The sequence below is a fragment of the Cibotium barometz genome, unplaced genomic scaffold, assembly GCF_041138505.1.
Source record: "Cibotium barometz isolate CiBa-2024 unplaced genomic scaffold, ASM4113850v1 ctg497, whole genome shotgun sequence".
Lineage (NCBI taxonomy): Eukaryota > Viridiplantae > Streptophyta > Polypodiopsida > Cyatheales > Cibotiaceae > Cibotium > Cibotium barometz.
The window spans coordinates 692,320-698,476 of NW_028229447.1; positions in this window are offsets into that span (position 1 = coordinate 692,320).

Sequence of the window (6,157 nt, forward strand, 5' to 3'; positions counted from 1 at the left end):
AATTGGAAATAGGTATAAAGAACCTTAGTCTAAGGGTCTAGATTTTCAAAAAAAATTGGATTATGGTCCAATTAAGGTTCCTATGGGCCAATAGCATCAATCCATGTGTAGAGAGGAGATAAATCCAATTTGTAAAAGAAGATACCCAAAAATGAGTAAATGCTCACATAAGATGAAGAGTTGAAAATGTACAAGGTTTATTAGTAAAAAAACTATGAGCAATAAAATTTTGACACATATGTAAGGAAGGGAAGTTCTTTAAAGAAGGTGCATATTTCACATAAGATGAAGAGTTGAAAATGTACGAGGTTTATTAGTAAAAAAAACTATGAGCAATAAAATTTTGACACATATGTAAGGAAGGGGAGTTCTTTAAAGGTGGTACATATTTCACATGCTTGAATGAGTTTTAAACTCAAAAATAATGTGATATTTTTATCTCTCATCTCTCTTGAACCAAACCAAATCAAAATGGAACCAAATCGAATCAAAAAGTAACCAAACTAGGTCCAAAGCTAGTCCAAATTCAACCAAACTGACTTGGAAAATTCTAGAATCAATTTGTTTGGTTAGGAGCTCAATTTTTCCTATAAATAGAAGCCTTCCCTTGTTGAAAAAAATATAGTGTCTTATGCTTTGTTACTGTACTCCACCTAAGCCAAGAACTGTGAATTCTTTAATAATTCACTAGTTTTTGACACTTCTCTCTTTCTTCAATCCCCATTGGTGGCTCCATCAACATACTAAACCAATTGATTGGTTGGGGGCCTCTACCGTGAACAAAGAATCAAGCAAATTATAAGATAAGTATAGTGAATTTTTATCTTTTCTATAATTTCTCAATGATTCTCTCTTCTCAACCCCTCTCAAGCTTGAGAAGCTTAATTGGTATGGTTTTTGAAATGCTATTGAAGTTAATTAATTAATGATAGTAAAGAATTACATAAATTTCCATTTCTGTTTAATTCTAATGGTTTTTCTCTCTCTCTCTCACTTAAGAAATGGTCATACTCATGACCCATTCTCAATCCAAATGAAGCTTTTCATAAAGCTTTTTCTTAATCCAAGATTAATCTATGCTTGAGAGTAAATTAATAGTTTTTTTTATCTATGCTTTTAGTTTATGATTATTTTTATTTAATCCATTAAGGGTTAATGATCCAATTAGGGATCATTCTAATCATTCCCTTAAAGATAAGCCTTATCTTTAAAATAATTGAGATTTATCAGTTATAGTAGCGAAGCTATGGTAAAATTTTATAAAAATTTACACATAAAATAATTTCATTCAAAGCATGAAAAGAGGACTTCCTACCATATTCTAGGAATTATCATCCTAGATTAATTAAAAGAATTTTATTATAATCATGGAGGTGTAGAGGTATGCATGTAGATGTAGATGTAGATGTATAGATATGGATGTGAATGGAGACGTGAATGTATGGATGTAGATGTATAGATGTGGATGTGAATGGAGTTGTGGATGTATGCATGTAGATGTAGATGTATAGATGTGGATGTGAATGTGGAGGTGGATGTATGCATGTAGATGTAGATGTATGGATGTGAATGTGAATGTGGATGTGGATGTATGCATGGCGTTGTGGATGTATGCTTGTAGATATGAATGTATGCATGTAGATGTGGATGTATGGATGTGAATGTGGATGTGGATGTGGATATATGTATGGATGTGAATATATGATATGTGATGTGAAGGAATCTGAAGTGATGAGATGGAAAATGATGTGATGGGATGAGTACACATATAAATGGAATGTGGAATAAGTAATGTGGTTTGATGAGGGATAATGTGGAAAAATGAGAGTTAATATAGAAACTGTATTTGTAAACTGTTTGTAAATGCTGTTTGTAAATGATTGTTTTATGTCAAGAATGCTGGGGAAGCATTTTGGCCGTCTTGTGATTAAGGTCGTGATGATGATAAAGTTGAAACTGCTAACGGAGAGTCAATGAAGGACGTCTCACGTAGCAAGGTGGGCCGAGGTCTTGACCAGCCTTGGTGCGATTAAAATGGTGAGCTTCCAGTACGGTGGATGAGGGGCCAAGGAAGCGGCCTATGAGTGAAGCGCTAGGTCACCTGCGAAGGATCCTAGAGGGTGCTGACCATACGGTGCTCGAGCTCTGGGTCGCCTAGGATACCCACGCGTGCGTCGAGGAAGATATTGGAACAAGAGTAGGAGTTGTTTTCTGAAATCGGGAATGGATCTGGTTGATTGACCTTGCTGGTCTTCAATGGATGAGTCCATGGCTCTTTATATGGATCTGTTGGTTGATCTTGCTGATCTTCAACGAGAGTCCATCTTGATAAGTGATTATATTGCCGAGTATTATGGGCTAGGAACTAGGAAACGGCCCCTGAGTGGACAGGTGGTGAGCGTCCTAGTTGCCAATGATGCCATAGATACTCTGATGAAGGAATGATGGGAGAATTAAGAATCAATTGGATAAATTGGAAGATGGTGATCAGTGATACTATGGTTTTATTAAAGGATTGTTTTAAACTGGTTGAATCTGTGAAAAGGCAATTTCATATTGGGTGTGTGAGTGGTGTGACTAGTTTTATTTTTGCATGAACATCCGTCTAGGGGGCCTTGGAACTCTTTTCCTTGGTACCCGGGACAAAACCTAACCAAATTCTTAATTGGATCCCATCACTACAGTGGTTGGGCGGTTGGCTAACCCATGGGATCGGATGGGGTTAGGCTGGACTGATGGATCCGTAAATCGAGACTCAAACTTTTGTTTTTATGATAGATAAAATAAATCCCAGACAGTAACTGTTCTATGTATAGGAATCAACGACTGTGCCTCTTGAATGGAAAAAAAAAAGCATTGATCCCAATGATCCAAGTGCAAGCTTCTTCCTTGATCTGACCAAGTATCTTATAGATGTAATTGGATCACCTCGATCAGAAATGATCTTGACTACGTTAGAGTAAAAAGTTATCCTAGTGGAATCGCCCGTACTTTCCGGTAAAGGAAGTTTTTCCGGGTTCGGTTTTGGAAGAACCGACGGATTAGTCTCTTATCCGGATATCCGTGGTGGGTGAGGCCCCGAATGTGGGACCCCTGTCCCGCGCGAGAAGGGCTGCTAGTATCCCGAATCTGTGGCTCGGTGGGAACAGGGATCTTACAGTTGGTATCAGAGCATTGGTTAATAAAGATCAACTGAGAAGACATATATGTCAAAAATTTATCTAGAAAGACAAAAAGGTTATAATTGTGTGATATAATTCATATAATTTGATATTCAAACTGAAACTCGTAATTTGGTAATTGGGTCTTCAAATGGAAGTACCGCAATTATATAGAATCCCTGACTTGCTAGAGGCCTAGACATGATGGTATTTACCTTATAATTCCAAGAGCCGTGACTAGCGTATATACCGAGAGTATAACTGCAGCTCTTTACTGACAGTATATACGAGTAAATCTAAGACTTGAAATTATAAGCGTTAATGCTATCCAGATGATGATTTCAAATGTGATTGATATGATTTTTAATTCTGTTTGAGAATTGATGACTTGATTTGGATTCTGATTGAAAAATGATGATTTTTAAAAATTAGTTGAAATATAATGAAACCACAATGAGGGGGAATGGGATGAGTCCCTGTGATGATATTCATAACTAGAATGATGATAATGAATTCAGCAAATCACTATGAGATTAGTGGGTTGTGCTGTCAGATTGCTACTGTTAATACTTGACCGGTAGATCAAGTTAAGGGATGTCAAATTGAGAACTTGCTTGACTGAAATTTCCGTGGAGGAATGTTCCGAAAGAAACTTTTCGGTCTAATGGACCATTATCATGTTAAAGATATGAATGATATGATCTGAATGAATTGTTATTTAATGATGAGTTCTATATAAGGGATATTTATCCCAGTGTTCTGTTGGGTTGACCAGAATATAAGGAACCCCAGAATAAAATTGGATCTTAAGAAAAAGAGCTGTCCTCTACCTTGCGAGATGAGGACATCTCGCACTTTTTAAGTGGGGTAGAATGTAAGATTCCTCCCCAGCCTTCGAGGTATACAGGAGTAAGAATCTCCCTTTCTGATCTTATAATTATTCCCTCTCTAAAATAAAAGAAAGTTTCTGATTAAAAAAGGAAGACCCTTTCCCTAGAATACTTCTCAGGAGTCCCACCTGTTTTAAGGATTTAGAACAATGAGTTCAGAAGTGAGAATCGGTGTTTTGGGATACCAAGGTTTTGGTTTTCATTCGAGTACGGCCCAAAAAAAGTTCTTTATCTTTGGGGAGTATAAGAAGTTATCCCCCCAGATATTGTGACCCTTATATCTGAATTCAATGAAAGTAGGTGACTTAGCCTACAAGCTTCTTTTATCTCATCTCAAAATTCTTAATGCCTTCTATAGAAAAATGTGTCAAACACAAATCATGGAAAGACGGTAAAACTTCAGTGGCAAGTTACTGTTGGCTTCTAGGTTACGCTAGCTCCTTCCTTTATATAAGTCGTAACTTTTACTTGTCGCTCACAATAATCTTACTCCCATCAATCTCCTTTCTTTCTTAATCTCTCTCATGGCTTGGCAACAGAAATTAGTTTTATTCCTGATGATTTCTCACCTTCAAGATGCAAGAGAGTCTGTGAAGAAAGACTTTATAGAACAGTATGAGTGCTCACTTTTTCCTCACCAAGGAACTTCTGTAGCTCAGACCAAATGGCGGACCTATCAAAACATAACTAGGGTAACACCCTGGGGTCAGCAGCACTTTCGTAACAATGTCCGCTTGGCCATGGTTATTGAAGCTTTGGGTTTGGGTCCCCGATACTACTGCGTCATGAGATCAAGGCATCTTGGGTTTTCTGAGCGGGTCTTCTTACGGGCGTGTTTTCTTCCTCATGAGAAGATATGCCTTTATCCAGTTTTTGGCTTGCCTCTCAGAGGTCCTTTTGTTAGATCACCTCATACCACTGAGATAGGTGCGGCAATAACCAGCAGAATCATTCCCATAGATGAGTTACCCTATACTTGTGCAGCTTGTGAGTGCTGCTTTTGTGACCATATGATGGACGGGCTTATGGAAGTGTAAAGAGTTCTTCTATCTTTACTGTATAAGTTTCGAGAATGAATAAAGTTTAAATCTTGTTCTTATCTTGCTTTCTTTAAGACTTTTCTTGGTGGTTAATCTTGATTAAAATTTTTCTCTAAGTCTCATATTCGTGCATCTTGCGAAATTATCCCAGTTTGCGAGATGAGGACATCTCGCATTTTTTAAGTAGGGTAGAATGTAAGATTCCTCCCCCAACCCCTTTTTGATGTCTAGCATATTCTCCTGTAATCAATTCCTTTTCTGAAATATAAGAGATCTTGTTTGTGGCTGTTTTAACCTAGAGAGAGAAAATATTCTAGAGAGAGAATATTCAGATTTTGAATATTTTTGGATAGAAAAATATCTCACCTTATTAAAATGAATCCCCCTGAAACAGAAATTCAGAAAGAATTTTCCAATGTGCAATTGGAATTAATTGGAAATAGGTATAAAGAATCTTAGTCTAAGGGTCTAGATTTTTAAAAAAATTTGGATTATGGTCCAATTAAGGTTCCTATGGGCCAATAGCATCAATCCATGTATAGAGAGGAGATAAATCCAATTTGTAAAAGAAGATACCCAAAAATGAGTAAATGCTCACATAAGATGAAGAGTTGAAAATGTACAAGGTTTATTAGTAAAAAAACTATGAGCAATAAAATTTTGACACATATGTAAGGAAGGGAAGTTCTTTAAAGAAGGTGCATATTTCACATAAGATGAAGAGTTGAAAATGTATGAGGTTTATTAGTAAAAAAAACTATGAGCAATAAAATTTTGACACATATGTAAGGAAGGGGAGTTCTTTAAAGGAGGTACATATTTCACATGCTTGAATGAGTTTTAAACTCAAAAATAATGTGATATTTTTATCTCTCATCTCTCTTGAACCAAACCAAATCAAAATGGAACCAAATCGAATCAAAAAGTAACCAAACTAGGTCCAAATCTAGTCCAAATTCAACCAAACTGACTTGGAAAATTCTAGAATCAGTTTGTTTGGTTAGGAGCTCAATTTTTCCTATAAATAGAAGCCTTCCCTTGTTGAAAAAAATATAGTGTCTTATGC